The 18388-nt window shown below is 41.0% G+C and overlaps 1 protein-coding gene across 13 annotated transcripts in view; it reads right to left on the bottom strand.

The window, feature by feature from the left end:
- NTNG1 (netrin G1) overlaps positions 1 to 18388 on the bottom strand; it is a 155172-nt gene that overhangs the window by 58346 nt on the left and 78438 nt on the right. The window lies entirely within an intron of this gene.

Genomic DNA, 18388 nt, shown 5'->3' with positions numbered 1-18388 from the left:
CAAGCAAAAATCTATTTCTGTTTGGGGCTGGAGAGAAAACCAGTATTTAACGACCTTTCCTGTTTGTTTTCCTAATGACCATACATCTAGTAATTTACAGGGTTCTCATGTGGGCATTTGTCACCTGTTCCATACAGTGACCAATAATTAGAGCAAAACAACACATGGAATGGCCAAGTGCAAATTAACAGCTGTCAAGCTGACTTCCATTTGGAAGGAATATGACCTGAAGCAATTGGCCACATACATATATATCCCCAGGGTAAAACAAGCTTGCAGTTGTCATAAGTAGCTGCTGGAGAAAATCCACAAGAATATGTAATACAGTAGATGGTAGAGCATTCCCCTCAGTGCTAGAAATGAGGCAGATGAAACTGCTGTTACTTGAGCAATGCTATTCTAAAGAGAAACAGGTTCAACACCTTTAAAATTGAAATTATCAAAATGTATTCAATATGCTGGACTGGAGAAGGAGAGTAATTTTTACACAATTTACAAAGTATGTGTGCTTGAAGACTAAATCAATTGTGAATTTTCAGTGAGTCGCCATAGCAGAATGAAAGATGCCTGTCTGGGCATCAGTGGATGACATCTATTTATTCACTAGACACTGGACATTTTGGTAAAGGATACTGCTATTAAAAAAAGCCATGGGTTGTTTTACTGTCCACAGGAATATGAAAATTGAAGACTCCAAACAGGAGCGATATACAGTAAGAACAAGACAAAAAATAGAGGAGAAAAGCAGGAGACACTATCAAGTAACTAGAACAAATTAGAGGAAGGGACAGGATTTCTTTCAGGAGGAGATTTCTGTTTTATTGTAGGGACTTAGTATCAGAGGCAGCAAACTGATCTAGGCAAGAGGAAAAAAAAAGGTTGATTCTGAGGAAAAGCTGTAGTACCTAGAGCTCTGAAAGGGTGCTGCAGACTTGTACAGGAACTGAGGTAAGGGAAGAAAAATGTATGTCCATCTGCTAATTGGAGTAAATATGCACAGCTTTTTTAACAAGCACCTGAAAATAAAGAATAGTTATGTCACAAAACCTTGTGCAAAATCTCTTTGCACTTCTTAGATGCTGTGCTTGTCATATGTTCCTGAAGTGAGACTGACCCTTCCTTAGTTTTGCTCACATGGGTAGAAGTCTTGGATGGACTCTGGCCTTCTTCCTCCTCTGCTATCCAGTCCTGTGCCATGCATCTCCAGATATACATGCAAAACATACATATGCATTTATATGTATGGATATATACATGCATTCACAAATAACTCCCATATAGTCTCATGATTTCCTTTTACTGCCCACTTTCCCAATCCCTCTGTGTCCCAGCTCTTTACAGGCTGCCTCCTCCTTTTTCCTGATTTCCCAGGCAAGGGAGCATGAGCAGCACAGCTCTGCTGCCTGTCCTGCTGCCTGTGTTATTTAACTTCTTAGGGCAAGATTTCTGCCCTGAGGAAGTGCTTCTCAGCCCAAGGGGTAGCACCCAGACACGCCAGGCAGCTGTGCTGGGGTGCACATGGCAGGGCCCTGGTGCTCCAGCAATGGGCAGGGTCCTGCACAAGGCACCTTGTGTGACTGCAGCCACCAGACTGGGAGAGTGAGACATCCTGGAGGGCTGGGCTGGTACCAGATAGAGGCAGCTCTGCACAAAAACAGCAAAATGAATTTTCTTCTAGAAGTAGCTGGCAACCTCCTGTCAAATTAAAAACCCTATTAACTGAGATTTAAACCAACAGCCCCCATATGGGCATTCAGACTAAACACACACAAAATAGACAAAGTAGAGACATTTCAGCCATTTAGCTTCCTAAATGGAAGAATTGCTAAATGGCTTTTCTTGTCCTAAACCAATAGAATAATCAAAGATTCATTTAATCAATGCCTTTATGCAAATCAACTTATTTATATGCTTTATATGTATTTTTGAAAGCTTTCCCAGCAGAATTATCCAGCATGCTGCATCCCATCTTAATAGAAAATTCCAAGTAATAATAAAATAATAAACAACTGACCCCCCCCCCCCCAAAGCATGCCCCCTCCATGAAAAAGAAAAAAAAAAGAAAAAAAAAAAGAAGCAGAATGAGACAGAAGAGAGTAGTGTAGCCTTCTAGGAGTATGATTTAAAGAGAATAAGAGAGAAACAAGGAGTTTGATCACTGGAAAAAAATAAAGGACTGATCTAAAACTTTTGTAGGAAGAGGATAGTTCAAATCTAATGTTAATAACTGAGCAAAAAAAGAACCAACAATGGTGAATTTCTAAAGAATCCTCAGAATACTTCAAACTTAGCTGTGTATGCTTTCTAAAGAGAAGAAAGTAAGGAGCAAATGTGGTCACGATGTTTTACTACAAGACTAGCTAAAATTAAGGCTGACAATACATTTATATTAAAAAATGTCAAATTTGACTTAATAAGAGTTATACGAGGTACAAAAATATATGTTTAAAACCCCCTTTAAACCCAAACCACATAAGATCAGATAATGTGTGGTAAAAACTTTGCCTTCTTTCTGTATGGGCAACAGAGAAGGATCATGATTATTAGTGTTATACAAGTATGTAAAAATCTGTAGAATAATAAAACATGAAGTGATTGAACTGATAGCCTTGTTAGAGTCAGCAACTATATATAAGGAGTAAAAGAGTGGAAGCATAAGTAAAAGATGACATTTGGAAGACTGAACCAGAGTCTCTGATTCTCCACTTGCACCATTTTTGTTGTTGAAGCCACTTGACAGATCTTGAAGAGGTTGATCATGATTTCCATGGCAAAACAAAGACGTAGCTGAATAGTGAATCTGTGTAAAAAGCAGGCAGTGCTAAAACTGAAAGAGAACAAGAAACATCTGTAGAAAGCAAACTGGAGGGTACCGTGTCTGAGGAAAACCAAGCCATCAAAATCTGTGGTGTATGTGGAGAGAGAAACAGGGAAATAATATTTCGTATGCTTTTGGGTTTTTACAAAGGCTGCACCAGGAATGGGGCAATCTTTTAGGGACCTCATCAAAGTGTACATATGCACAGCCTCAGACTTCTGCAAAGAGAAATGAGTGTTGTGCTTGAGGGACAGGCTTCTCTGGATGACTGAAAGAGGCAAATGAGCACAGCGGGGTGGAGAGATGACTAGAGTACAATAAAAAGCTGCTTCTATTTGCAGGATAGGCAGTAAGGAAAACAGAAATATTTAGGGTTACAGAAAGAAGACTATTTCAGTAAAAGTAGCACTCAGACAGACCATGAGAGAACCACTCTTTTGATGAGATACACTGGGTTGTCAGTGGTTGTGTGAAAACAAAGCAGCACAGTCTGGACCTTAGGAATTTCAGCTGTCAATCAGCTGAGCACCACTGCTCTGGGAGCTGACTTGGGCTCCCAGCAGATCACTCAAGATGTGCAATCAGCTTCCTAGGGAGAATACCCAAATTCATCTCTTTCTTATGGAAGACTACCTTTCTTTTCTACTCCAGAGGTAAGGAAATATTTTGTTATCTTATATTAATATCCATGGTGATAAATTATTACTGAAAATCCTAGGTACCAGTTGTAATTTTATTGAACACTTGCTTTGAAGGCTGTTCCTAGCTGTTACTATTGTCAATCTGAAATATTAACAAAAGGTTTAATTACATACAAAGCCCATTCAACACAACAATCCCATAGACTGTTGATGCTTCCACTGGCAGAATATGGTTGCTTTGGTTGCTTGTATAAAAATGGAGAAGGTCTGAAAACCTGAAAAACTAATTTCACCTCCAGTGTTTGAGTTCCATACGACAGTATTCCATGCCTATCTAGTTTCTTGAAATCCAAAGAAGAAAGTCCAAGTCCTGTACAGGGAATGATGTACACACACCCAGAAAGGCAATTACTGGGTAGCAGTGGGTGGATAGCAGCTGCTGGCACACCAAGTGGGTTTGTCTGCACAGAGAAGGGATGACAGAGGGAGCTGTAATCAGTACAGCAGGTTTGAGAGCACAGGTTAAGGTCTGGCAAACAGAAGAGGATCTGTGCTGCAGCCCCTGCACTGCACTGGCAAACAGCTTAAGGGCAAAATCTCATGTAAGGACACAGCAAATGTTAAGGGCAAAGTGCAGTTCTGAGATACAGTACATGCTCACTGTAAATGGCACTGCTGAGGTCTAATGCTTGTATGACTTTACAGAGAATGACTGAAGTCCATGATTATAAATATCAACAACTCCATGGACAATTAGGTCACGTATGGAGAGATGTAGGCCTTGAAATGGCTTTCCACCTGAAGGGAAAAGCTGTCTGCCATTTACATCTGGTGACAGTTTTTGCAGACTGTTTTATTATTGCTCCTGGTGGGGCAACTCTGTCAATGCTGAGCTTGTGGAAGTGAATGCCATGGCCCCACAATACTTGTCTGTGTTTGGAAACTTCCACCCTGACGTTTCTGCAGCACAGAGGATATCCATCTTGCCAGTTCAACCTGCACAGACTCCCCTTGCTAAGCAGCCTGGTTATAGCACACGCAAGAACACATTTCCCTCAACGTGCAAATTCAATTTTGAATCACTGGAGATTGATATTGCTGTCCAATGCTATAAACCCTAATTGTGTGGGAGAACAAATTTGTTTTTCTGACCACTCATCTCTGACAGACTCATTATTTTGTCATAAAGCAATTGAAATGATATTTTTGGCAGTTCCATAAGGCACAGGAGCGCTCTGGCACGCTGACGGAGCAGCGCTGTTGTGGTGGGAGCCCTGGGTGCGCTGTGCTCCTCACAGACTCTATTTACACACAGGCAAGTGACATTAAAATGCTGTAAATATCACTAAGGTAATTGCTAATAGTGTGCTGACGCTCTCGCAGGGGAGTGCCAACCAACAGACTGGGGGCACGTGAGGGGATCCTTGATGTTCAAGAGATCATTCACGAGAAAGAAAGAAAAGAGGAGCTCTTTGATACATTTTTAACGACTAGCCATATGTTCCTCACTTAGATACATCTTTGAATCATTCTAGGTCATCGCCAAAGTTTAGAAAATTAACTTGAAACCAACTTGGAAGCCTTGTGCACAGACTCTTTGCTTTTGCAGGCCATGAGTTGGCTCCCTGCTCCCAGGTAAGCAAAGCCTGAGCCTGCAGAGGAGTTGGCGTGTTTGCTCTTCACATTACTGCCCACACAACGTAAAAGACCATCCCCACACGGCTTTAATGAGGCATTTTAAAACACGGTTGGCAATGCTAGGAGCCTTAGTCAGCTCCCCAGTGCTGGCAACTACTTCCAGCACCTTGGTACAGGTGTCCTAAAGGACCTGGCCATGTTTATCATGACATCCAACGTGTTAAGGCTGTCATCTACATTATGCCTCTCAAGCTTACTAATGACCTTGAGGCAGCTTGCCCAGTGAGATTTAGTTTTCTAATGTAATGAAGACAAAGAGGAAAATTCCACATTACAAATACATTTGAAGTGATACCTCAGCCAGGAAGGAGAATGAGATATAAGTTGAGAAAGCAAAAGTCAAAACATAAGTACCTTTAAAATATACCATGAAATCTTTGCAATTGAGTCATTATATATCAGGTTTAAATTTTTTTTTACACTTTATGAGACAAATTCATCATAACTTGAGAAACTATATGTATAGGTAAGTTACAAAACTCTTGCACTGTTGAGTGCACTTAAGTGTATCATTACTTAGGTAAGTCTGGTTATTCTTTAATTTTCTCTGACAAGTGAACAAGTTTTCATTGAGGCTCACAGTCTCAGAAACATGATGTCTGCTGAATATTATTATTCATTATATTGTAAGATTTTTCCATGTTATGTCAAAACCCCAAAGAATGCTGATCCTTATTCTAGTTTTCCAAGCTTAATAGATTTTGTGGGGATAAAAACAGGTATAAAGGATATTGCTGTGAAGAAATAAAATGACTGCTGGCCAATTTATTTCTGTAGGGATGCAGCAGACACACTTTCATCAAAGAGGTAACAGCATAATTACTACAATCTTGGCTACTAGTGCTCACTGTAAGGACTACCCATCTGAAGTTCTGACCTAAAAGGGTCTAAAACACCCAAGGACAGTTGACTATCAGAAAATGGCATGGCTTGCTGGCTGCAAGTAGGTCTGCTGAACAAATGTTCCAGTTTACATGAAACAAAAAAGTAACTTCTGTTTTCTATTATTTTTTTTTTTTTAATCATATGAATATCTGAGGTCCACATTGATGTATGGAATTTAAGTGCAAGGAGGGCACTGCACCTTTTTCTGGACATTAGGAATAAGACCCCTGAGGTCTGGTGGTTAAATGTAGCCACTGTAGTGAGAGTAATGAAATATGAGCATTTTGTTTATTTCTGGAAATGCATTTGGTCACCAGTTTTTTCCCCTTCCCTTTCCCTGAATTTATCTAATATATCATAATCTCTCACTGAAAAAAAAATTCCTTTGTGGAATAGGGCTACATCAATAATAAGGGATAAACAAATTCAATAATAACAAATATACCTTTGTATAGGTAGATATATTATTCTTTCATTTGCAAAGCAAGGACTAATGTTGGATCAGGTTTTTAAGCTTCTTAAATCTGTAAGTAGCTTTGTGGTTAGAAAAGAAGTTTAACCTGTGCTCAGTAATCCTGCTGCACCTTAGTACCTCAGAATCCAGAGATTTACAGAAGCCTCTTCAACTTTATTCTTTACTGTTTCGTTTTCACTGCTAAATTTGGGAGGAAATTGAATTAGATTCCCACTGGCAGTATGGAAAATTGGGGAAAATAGCTTCTTATTCTCCCTCAGCTGAGTATAATGTATCTAGTGGGGAACAGCAAAGCCGAGGTACAGAGAGCATGTTTGCTTTGCTTTCTCAGCGGCCTACTTCCAAGCAGTTTGGAGAGCTTGAAATTAAAAAAGAAAACAAAGTCCAAAAGGGCAGCATAATTCCCTTTCCCTCAGTCCCAAGGCTCACAGGAAGCTTGCAGGGCATGGAATTGCCCACTGTTTGCACTAAGCCAACCCAGCAATAAGAGTAGGCAAGTGCTAAATTTAAATATTAATGTGTTTAGAAGATTTATTGTGTTCATATGCTAGTAAGCATTTCTATATACTGTCAAGTAATGCTGGCCATACAAACAACTACAGCATCACTGCTGATCAATTTATATCTCAACCTGTATTTGATTAAGATTGATTATTGTCTGATAGATGCATACCATCTTCCTTTTGAACCAAAATATCACTGAGGCAGGTCCTTCTTGCCTTGCTTCTCCTTTTCCCCTGCCCCTTTCAGACACAGGGCCACAAGCTACCATATCTTGCCAAATAAACTGTAAATGTTTCTGAAATGCAGTAGTTTACCACATGACAGCCTTCCAGACAAACAGCAACTGAAAATGTTACAGCCTAGATCAACAGCGCTCATCACAGACACAGAAAGGAGGAGGCAGTAACCTGAGCAAACACCTCAGTAGTTAAGCATTTGGATAAAAAATGTCACAGATATTCTGACTCCAGAAAATATTCAGACTTTCTTCAGTTTCTTAGATCCAAAGTCGAAAAGTAATCCACTGATGCTGTGTAGTAGAACAGAACAACTAATTCTGAGTCAAGTTATTTGAGTTTACCACATAAAAAAATACCCATCCTTAATATTAAATACTTTTATAAACTTAGCCAAGTGGAGTGGACACATGCTTTTTCTAACTTTGATTTTCTAAGTGTTAAAGCAGAAATAAATGTCTGAATATATAGCTGCTGTTAGCTGCTGTAAAGAACTCACTTCCATTCCCTTCCTGAACATTCATTTTTGCTTTTTTCTTCAGAGGTATTAATTTTTATGGAAATGTGTCAATAAAGAAAGTGATTATAAAATCTGCTAGAGTTTGCCAGCAGCGTGTTCTGCAAATACTTTCACTCGTGAACACACTTTGTCAGATTCTTAGCCGATGTAAATCCATCTGGCTCCCGCAAATTCAATGAATTTATGTTAGTTCACACTGCCTGAAATGAAGCCTAATTTGTTTCCAGCTTCCATTCATGCTATCCTAAGCTTGGTGGCTGTATTTTTAGGTAAGGACAGATAATATTTTTATAATTTTCAGTGGCAGGTCCAAGGCCTTGAATAATCATGGGAAGGAAAGTGGGAGTCAGTGGAGGATAAGGAGCCCAGGTGTGACATGCTTAGGGACAGGACTGCTGACAAGGCAGGACGCCAGTATTCCATATTGTTTTCATGCATTTTGCTCTAATCTTTAACCTCAGAAAAGGGAAGCTTTTCTTACCTACAGAAGGATGCTGAATGGGGCCAAAGGCAGTCATGTTGCTTCCTCTCCTTCCAGAGAGAAAGCAAAGCCTCTTGTGAAGATGAAGACAGTTTCTTCCAGTGCTACCAACTGGTCATTTAACACTAGTGATTGTTTTGGTAGGTTCCCAGACTACCAACGGAGAACTGAGGAAAAGCAGCTGATGTAAACTCTAAGTACATCAATGTAACAGGTAGTTTTGCTTTTTCTTTCCCTCTCGCTTGAAAATGTCTTTCTTTTGCACTGGAATCCCTTTGGTCTCACCTACTAAGTTGCTGTACTTCACACAACAATCAATGTCTTGACACAGAGATGGGATAAGAGGGCAGAGGGGGAAGCAGGTATTGCAGAGGTACTCCAGAGCTCAGGTGTTCTGAGTTGTCAGGATGTATCTCCTGTTTTAATTAATTTGCTCTAAATATCAAGAAAAGCTAGGAGATGCTAAAAACCCGAATATCCCCATAGTGTTACATATCAGAGTGGTAAGGAGTACTGGAACAAGAATACATCTCTCTCCATCAGCTGGAATAACACAGTCTGCTTGGCAGCACCCTGCCATTATCTGATAGTGCAAAGAAGTTAAGGGAGCATGTTATTTGAGATTTGACAACTGCTCATTGCCATCAGGCTATTAAGAAAGAAAAGCTTTTGGTATTTTAAATTTTTTGGTACTGTCCAATGTCCTTAGCCAGTCTCAGTTTGCCATCCATCATTGGGCAGTTAGTCATTCTCAACAAGTCAATAAACATGAAAAGATATCTGGAAACCACCTTCTATTTTAATCACAATAATATCACCAGGCAGAATGCAACCGCTGTATTGCAGCAATTGTAAAAGTCTCTACCACAACCTGCTAGATTTAAGAATGTGGTCCACAAACCTTGCATGAAAGGTGCAGCAATATATCACTGCAAAGTCTTATAGCTTACAAATTTAAAAAGGGAAGTTAAGAAATCTTTAGGAGTCACTTTTTCTTCTCTTTTCTCCTGATACAAATCTGAACACTAGATTTGAAACTCCCAGCATTGTGCTAATGTGCATCACCACTTTTAAGTCTATTGAGAAATCAATTTTTCTGGGTTTAATTTAATTAATAAGTACCAGTCTTACATCTGCTCAGCAGCACTCCCAAGAAAGCTGCTCTAAGATGCTAGTGATTACACCAAGCTTCCTGTCTTTATTTGTAAGTAGTATTTCACAGCATCAGCTGCCAGCTGGTCCCGAATTCTTTTTCCCAGCACAACAATGAAAAGGAACAATTTCTTGTGTGGGAGGTCTGAAACTGTGGCTATTAAATTACCATCCAAGTGGACATGGTTTACAAATACCATTCAAAAATGTCATTTAACTCTCTGCAATGGGAGAAATTTATTCTCACATGCAGCGATACCCTAAGTGAGCTGTTAGGAATTTGTGTCCATGACTGATGCAGGACAGACCTGGCTGAAGCAGAAATATCTTTACTAGCTTACAAAAAGACTCAGGGCATAGTACCTATTGTGTCACAGTAGGGAATAAAGTATTTATGGTCAAGAGAGCAGTGTTTCTGCTACAAGAGAAACAAGCAAAGTTAATTTCATACTGATTTTGGTAACCTTTGGGGGACTATAATCGAGAAAAGTAGCATAAAGATATCCATGGTGCACACAGAATTCAACACCAGGGAAACCAGCTCTGTGAAGCCATACATCTGCTGCTCTCTTTAAAAGGTTTTAAAGGATTTCTGTTTAGGAGACCTCCCAAAGACTCATTCAAAAGCTCAAACGTGTCCCCAGTAGTCACTGCTGTGGGCGGTATATTTGGAAGAATGGGGTGTGGGCTGTAACTGGTTGCCTCCAAGGGAGAGGAAATACACCTGACAGCAGCACCACTTTATTAGTGGCACCACATATTAGTGGCTGGTTTCTTTTTTCTTTTGCCTTCACTCCGAGTCAGGATTAAAACTGGAGAGATGGACTTTTTTGTTTGAACTTGGTTGTTTATTAATTTTTATCTAAAGTTCTTCAGCACCTCTAGCTAGCAAGCTAAAAGCGAGAAAATGGAGGTGCATTTAGCTAGTTACAAGGTCTTTTAAAGGCTAACTGTCCAATTAAAAGCTAACATCTATATTATTTATACTTTTGACCCAATAACCAAACTCCTGTGACCCACACTGCAGTACCTTCTAACTAATTAAAAAAGAACCACCTAAAAGTAAGAAGAAGGAAGAAGAGCTACTGCCCAAGAACCTCCATCTTGTCCCATACCTATTACTAAAACCTCAAATTCCAAACCCTTCACCATGGGATATTACACACTACTATTTAAACTACACACCAGTGATTCTAACTCTATCACTCAAATTTGGAAGCCTTCTCCAAGGCCTCAAATCAATCAGTGTTCTTTTGGGAGCCGGTGTCAGAAAGCACAGAAAGCTCAGAACTCCCAGGCTTCAGGGTTCCAACACGACCTTGTGCTGCTCTGAGCAGTGCTCCTGGAGGAGCAGGGCATGTCCAGGGCTCACTGCTGTCCTCACCACTGGAACCTCTGCACCCCGGGCAGCTGCAGAGCAGGGAGGGCAGGATCTCTGCACAGGATCCCTGGCACAGATGGGGTGAGAACAGCCCACCCCACACACCCTGGCTGTTGGACACCACGTATCACCTGAAAAAGTGAGATCTCTGAGACCTTAAACGCAATGAATAGCCACGTCCTGCTCCTACTGCAGTCAGTCACAGGAAGGGTTTTCCTGTGGGCACTGCTATCAGGAGTCAGTGAGAAATCTTCTCCCCTGCTTATTCCCTGACAGGCATTTGTTGTGACCAGATTTAAAGCCCTCTTGTCATGTTTATGTCTGTAGGTGAAGGGATTTTACAAGCCCAAAAGTCCTGAGATTTTCACCTCCTTTTCAGATAGACACAAAGACCAGAGAAAAATTTGTTTCCAAGAAGAAGATAAGTTACATTGAGAAAAAAGCCAACACAAAGCAGGATCATTTATGGAGGCTGTCTAACCCTGCCAGAGGTGCTGGTTTTCAACCCAGCTCATGGCAGCTCCTATGGATGCCCCCAGTAACAGGAGCCATGCAGGATGTGCAAAGATATGGAGCTGGAGCAAGGGAAAGGAGCCAGCAGAAAAACTTCAGGCAGTTCATCAAGAGACTCACTCACTTCTTTTTGAAAAGAGACAGAGAGAAATCAGACTTTTCTCCAAAGATAAAAGGTCTATTGAGCATATCCTTGTTTTTTTTGCTACATATGTTGGCCACTTTTTGCTTTAGGTGAACCACCAATATACACAACCAGCAATAAAGGGTACCAAAAAATAAAGACTAAGTTCCTTCCATTTAAGGTCTGTTAATAGTTACATATGACCCAACAGTCCCTGAAAGGCCCAGGCTGTAAGTGCTTTAAACAGAAAAAATCAGATTTCCTTTCTTTTATCTCTCTTGTTTTATAGGAGATGTGTTGGGGAAAGGTAAAAAAAAAAATTATAAAAGCACTCTTTTATTTTAAATTTCACCATGAGATGTTTGGACAGTGTTTGGACATTTAGAAAAAATGCTGGGATAAGTGAGGGCATAAATAGAAATGTAATTCAGGTGGTTGTCTTTTCAGACTTCTGAGAATCCAGACATGAAAACTTTTGGCATATCATTTAGTGGTCTGTCCTCTCAGTGGATGTTTTAAAATGATAAATATCTAAAATATTTTTTAATTGTGCAGACTAATGTTTGATTCTGAAAACTAGCTTAGCATTTCTCTTTTCAGGCTCATACTTCCCCTCATCTGCACAGAAGCCACTGCCCAAGGTTCAGCACTGCAACCACTTTGAAAGGCACCTTTTTACCCAGGTAAACTGTGTCCTGCTGCTCCCCACCTGTGGTTTGCTGTTCTGCTGGTTGTTGCTGTTTTTACCTCTAGGTGCTGCTGAATTTAAGGCGTTGGGATGCCCTCTCCCCTTCTGCAGAACTGGTTCCCAGGAACACACGGGGGGAAATGATGCCTTGGGTTTTAGCTTTTATATTTTTCAGAATCTCTGCTGCTTAGTGTGTAACTCTGAACCTCCACATTGGGTGTTAGTAAGTTCTCTTCACAGGGTCGTTAGACAAAACAATTCATTTCTAGCTGCAGAATCAAGGACACCCAGTACCCAAACAGCACAAACAATGGTGAGGGAAAGGGGCAAGCCAGGGGGCTGAGACTTCATAGCCTGGGGCTGTGGTTGGACAATTGACCTCAGTATGGGATGAACCAAAACTTGTAAAAGTGTAAAGACTCATGACCAGGATCATCTTGGATTTGATTTGGGTGTAGCCCTGGCCAGGCTCTTTCACTGCCCAAAGTTTATCCTTTCAATAAACACGTGGTTTATTCCTTTTGCTCTGTCTAGGCTTTGTTCCAGGTCTGCCTTTCCAGGCAACAACTGCTCCTGCTGCTGCCTCTGCTCCACACCTCTCATGAGGGTGAAGGAGAACGAGGTGCTTACTATGAGAGCAGGTTAATTGATTTCTTTTTGATAAACTTCAACTTTAAGGATAATTATAAGGCAGCTCTGTTCTCTTCTGAACTGTAGTCCAGGGTATTCATGGTTAAATCAGCCAAGCTGAGAGTGCTTAATGACCTGTTCAGAGCAAGTAAGCTGAGTAAAGATTTCAAAACTAGTTTTGTCCTGGTGTTTTATTGTGCTTCATTAGGGTTGACTTTTAAAATGCTTAGGCTTCACAGCTCCATCTAAAATAATTAGGAATTGGTAGCTGCTTATTATCAAAGCAGACACTCCCAATCCACTTTAAAATACACAGAGCTCTTACAGTTCTTCTTTTTGCCTTTTTTTTTCTTTTGGTTTTTCATCTTGATTGGAGTCATAACTTGAAAAAGTGTAAAAACAAAACAACATTTCTCAGTGTTGATCATGTTAGCCTCAAATTTTTAACTTCTAAATTCCATACAATATAAGCTCCTTGTCACAGAATAATTCCCTCTGGAATAGATTATGATAAGAATTACCTGCCAGCAGTGCCATTGCAAGTAATAGATTTTTTCAGTTCATTGACTGAACTGAAAAAAAAGAAAACTGGGGGAAAAATTTTTTTTATGTCAAATGAAATGTGTAGTTGAAAAAGTGTACCTCTTTTGAGTTTTCAGAAAAATTAGTCAAAAGTATTTACTAATGTGGGTTAAATTCTGAAGGCACTTTCAGCCATCCTGGACAGAAATGTCTTCTGTGAATAATCCTTTCTCCTGCTGAACAAAGACTCGATGAAAAGTGAGCTGCTGAAGTGTGCCAAAAGCAACTATGGCTAACTTAAGATACTGAAAAAGAGATACTGGGTCACCCTATCTCTAGCCCTGTTGGAGCAACAAACAAAATGCTATGTGTTGGGAGTAATTTTATACAGTTTAGGAAAGAAAGTTCTAAGTGCATTTTTTTCTTTAATTTGAGAAAGCAATTCTTCTTTCATCTAATGTATTTCAATTGCTGATTTTGTGTAGAGAAAGCTTATTTTCTTTTCCAGAAATACCATATGACAGTACTTTTTAATTATAGACACTACTTATTGTTTTTGTGAAGTCAATAAGCTGGCTAGAATCTGCAAATGTTTTATTATGTTGTGTTAAAGTCAGTGGAATTACACAAAGATGGGAAAACTGAAAATACTTTTTAGTATTCAAATGCTTGAGATAGATGATAAATGGTCCCATTTTTACTTGCTTTTGCCAAAGAAAAATCTAAAGGGAATAATTTAAGTGCAGAATCACAGAACGTTCTGAGTTGGAAGGGACCCACAAGGTGGTCCCTAGATGGCCTGTGGCTGTGACTCCCAGTGGCTCATGTGTGTTCTCAGAGGTGGGGGCCAGAGCTGGGCAGTGCTGAGCACAGGCAAGGAAAGGAAAGGAGCTCTTACACCTCAGGTGGGGACAGGACCTGGCTTCTGGCACTGGCCTTGGAGCAGCCAGTGGGTGACATGGACATGAGCAGGCGACACATGTAGACACAAACAGGTGACATGTGTGGACATGAGCAGGTGACACACCTGGACACAAACAGGTGACATGTATGGACACACATCCACACATTGTGGTACCACCAACGCTGGTTTGGTGACAAAATAGCTTTGCCCTTGGGTTTAGTACTTGTCCTGGCCACAAACTTCTGTGACATGGGACAAGACTTTGTGTATGTCATTGTGAAATGGGGTTGCTGACATTGCTTTGGGAAGTTTAAGTGACAAAGGGCTGGTAGTTTTAAAGCCTTGTATTTGAAAGTCTTAAAATTCTGACCTAATGTCAGATGAGAATAAAACAGTGATCACTTTTGGCCTTCAAGTGCTCTGCAACATTTATTATTCATGTTTGTTTTTAACAAATACTGGGTAAATCAAAGAATGTTCACACAGCAGCTGCAGTATCCACTGAGAGGTTGGGAACGTGTTTTTGTTGTCTATGAAAACAGACATGCTGGGGGGTCAAATTTGATCCAGTAACTATAATATTCCATGTACCAGAAGAACTAAACAACTTCATTTATATTTTAAATGTTTCAAATCAATACTTCCCTTCATATTCTGTGACCCCAACCAGGAAACTCTTATAACTGAAAATTTAAAGAATAGATTTTAAGTTATGAATAATGTAAAGCTGTCATAGGGGAAAGCAAAAGTGAAATACTGCTGACAGAAACAATCAGTACATGTTTATACTGAAGAACAAACCTTAGCAATTCCATCTTGCATAACATAGCTTTTAAAATCCTATACAAACTTTCCAGTTTTCCCTGAAATGTCAAGCAGTCTTCCTCAGCCTTAAACTCCACTGGAAAATATACAAGCTGTTTCTGTTTCTCAAAGACTGAGCTAATCTGGAAGTAAAATGTGTGCATATATAAAATAAATAGCTCTATGAAAAATAATAGAGAACTAAGAGATACAGGTAAAGAAAGAGCTTAGATTTGAAAAAAAAAACCCAAAAGTCCTTAATGCAGGGAGGTCTAGCAGTATCTATTTCTCAAGCAGTAGGTTATTACCAGGAATAGATCTAACAAGACAGGACAGGATCCATTTTGGGGCACAGACAGTCAGATGGTGAACAAGAGCTTCCTTGCACTAAAGCATTCTTCACGGCTTTAGTGTGCTGTTTAAAATGAATTGAGTTTTGTTTGCACACGGACAGAGAGTTGCCATCCATTGAAAATAAGAAGAGGTATTTGTCCTGTAGACCTGATGAGTAGGAAGAGACACAGTGCCCTGAGAGAATCCTTATAAAAATTCTTGCATGACACAGAGATTTATCTTTAATGAATTTGGGCATAATTATCAGAAACTCCCTGAATTATGCAAATAAAAAAATCAAGAAGAAAAATATAATGGCCACTTCATTAGAAAATATTTTCGTAAGTAATACTTCTGGGGGTGAAGGAGTTATTGTTTGTGTCTGATGTGTTTATAGGTGTGTTCTCTCTCTCAGACAATGAGGGCTGCAGAGGAGAAGGGGGGAGACAGCTCACTGGGATTTAGGATGGTGCCCACAGCAGTCATGACCTCCTTTCCCACCACTGCTGTTCACTGTCGTTCCTCATCTATTCTCGTGCCTGCTCAGCATTTCCTCCTGCTGACTTACACAAGCCAGGCAGGGGGAGCATTGTGCAGGACTCAGAAGTGTCCCCAAATCTTGTTAAAGCTGTTCTCTGCTTGCAAACTGGGCAAAAAACATCAGGAGAGAAAAAGGGCAGCACTTGTAGATTTTCTGGTATACATAGATTTATCATGATATATGGCAGATTGACTGAGCCAAATGACTTAGTGGCCATATAATCAAATCACAAAGGGGACAAGCTTCTGGCATCTGTTCTTCTAACAGAAGTTGAATGTAGTTTGTTGTTTGGGGATTTTTTGTTGTTTTTTTGAGAATGCAATGTTTCTATTACTCTTTTTTTTTTTCCCTATGCAAATCACTCCTGTATTTTGTCTCAGTTTTACCCCTTCATAATATTCTCTGGGTTTTCAGATGCTGACCTACCTGTGAAGGTAAAGAACTCCATAAAATAAGGAGAAAAGTCTCAGTCTGTAACAGGTTTCTCTGAGATGCAAGCACTGCAGAATGAGAAATCTGAGAATACCACTGACAAAACAGCTGCCCCCTCTGTCTTACCAGCCCCTGCTCTCCCCTACACCTCAAGGCAAGTCTTTCTCTTTTCTTGCTTTACTAATGTAGTAATAGCAGCTTAATTTTTAAACATTTTTTTTTAATGTGCTAAGTTTATGATGATATAAGTTTATGATGATATAAGTTTATGATGATATTTGTCCTGGTTTTGGGCAAATTTGGGGGAAAACCTCCAGAAGGAGCCCCCAGACAGCAAACCCCACGACTCCTCCCCCCCCACCCCACCGGGTTCGGGAAGAATTTCCTTGGAGAAGAGTGGGAGAAAAAACCTGTTTATTTAACAAGCAAGACACTCCCCAGCACAGGGAAAAAAGACAACACCAGCTGACAAAAAAACTCTTTCACCGTTCTGAAGGGATGACAAACTCAGTCTCTCTGGCGAGTGGTCGCTCAGTTATCAGTCTCTGGCGCTGGGGATGACTGCTGCAGGTGACAAAGTGTAGCCTCCCGGTGTTTCTTGGGGTTCCCAGGTCCCCGTCCGTTCAGATGGTATCCAGGAGAGGGAGGGGACGGGGTGGAAGAGAAAACAGTCCAGGGAAAAAGTTGGACTGCCTAGCTGAACTAACTAATAAGCAGAAAGCAAGGGCAAAGCGAAGGAAAGAAAAAGGCAGAAGCGAGCAAGCAGGCAAGCAAGCAGGCAAGCAAGCAAGCAAGCAAGCAAGCAAGCAAGCAAGCAAGCAAGCAAGCCGAGCTAAAACCTCTCCTAAACATAGACCATGGGGGAGGTGAGCCGGCTGATAACAAGACAAAACAAAGCTTCACTCTCAGACTCAGTCCTGGAAGCACAGGACATAATACCAAACATAATCAGGACACACGATTGGAGATAGAAACACCATAACATCACCCTAGGACATTCCACCCCTTATCTCCATATCGTGAACATACTAAACAGCATGTAAAAACTTCAGCAAGTAGAAATTTCCATCTTTCACTTATTCGGACACATTTCCTTCTGTCTCATGCTGCCTCACCCCACAATCAGATCTCCCTGAGGCACACATCGTGTTGTTCCATCTCTCTGCATTACCCACCATGTACAACCTGGTCCTTGAGCAAAGACAATCCCACGAATGGGTTTGTCTGTACTCGGGGCAGAATTGATCCAAACTGCCTTCCCCAACAAACCTCTGATATGTGCCACTGGGACTTTGTCTCCATCTACTATATTCAGGGACTTAGACTGGGCAGGGCCCGCTCGGTTGGTGGAACCCCGGGTGTTAACTAACCAAGTGGCCTTTGCTAAATGCTGCTCCCAGTTTTTGAATGATCCCCCACCCAATGCTCTCAAGGTGGTTTTTAACAGTCCATTGTACCTTTCCACCTTCCCTGCAGCTGGTGCATGGTAGGGGATATGGTACACCCACTCAATGCCATGTTCCCTAGCCCAAGTGTTGATAAGGCTATTCTTGAAATGAGTCCCATTGTCTGACTCAATCCTCTCAGGGGTGCCATGCCTCCAAAGGACCTGCTTTTCCAGGCCCAGGATGGTGTTACGGGCTGTAGCGTGAGACACAGGGTAGGTCTCCAACCATCCAGTGGTGGCTTCCACCATGGTCAGTACGTAGCGCTTGCCCTGGCGGGTTTGAGGCAGTGTGATGTAGTCAATCTGCCAGGCCTCTCCATACTTGTACTTGGACCACCGCCCCCCATACCAGAGGGGCTTCACCCGCTTGGCTTGCTTGATGGCAGCGCACGTCTCACAGTCATGGATAACTTGAGAAATACTGTCCATGGTTAGATCCACCCCTCGGTCTCGTGCCCACTTATATGTGGCATCTCTGCCCTGATGACCGGAGGCATCATGGGCCCATCGAGCCAGGAACAACTCTCCCTTGTGTTCCCAATCAAGGTCTATCTTCGACACCCCTATCTTTGCAGCCTGATCTACCTGCTGAGATTTGGAGAAGGTCCTCTTTAATCTCCTCCCTGAGTCTTTTATGATTCTCCTCTATCTTGTCTTCT

Source organism: Sturnus vulgaris, chromosome 9 (assembly GCF_052056855.1).
Source record: "Sturnus vulgaris isolate bStuVul1 chromosome 9, bStuVul1.hap1, whole genome shotgun sequence".
NCBI lineage: Eukaryota > Metazoa > Chordata > Aves > Passeriformes > Sturnidae > Sturnus > Sturnus vulgaris.
Note: the sequence above shows the minus strand (reverse complement) of the source record. Positions and strands in the feature narration are given on the sequence as shown.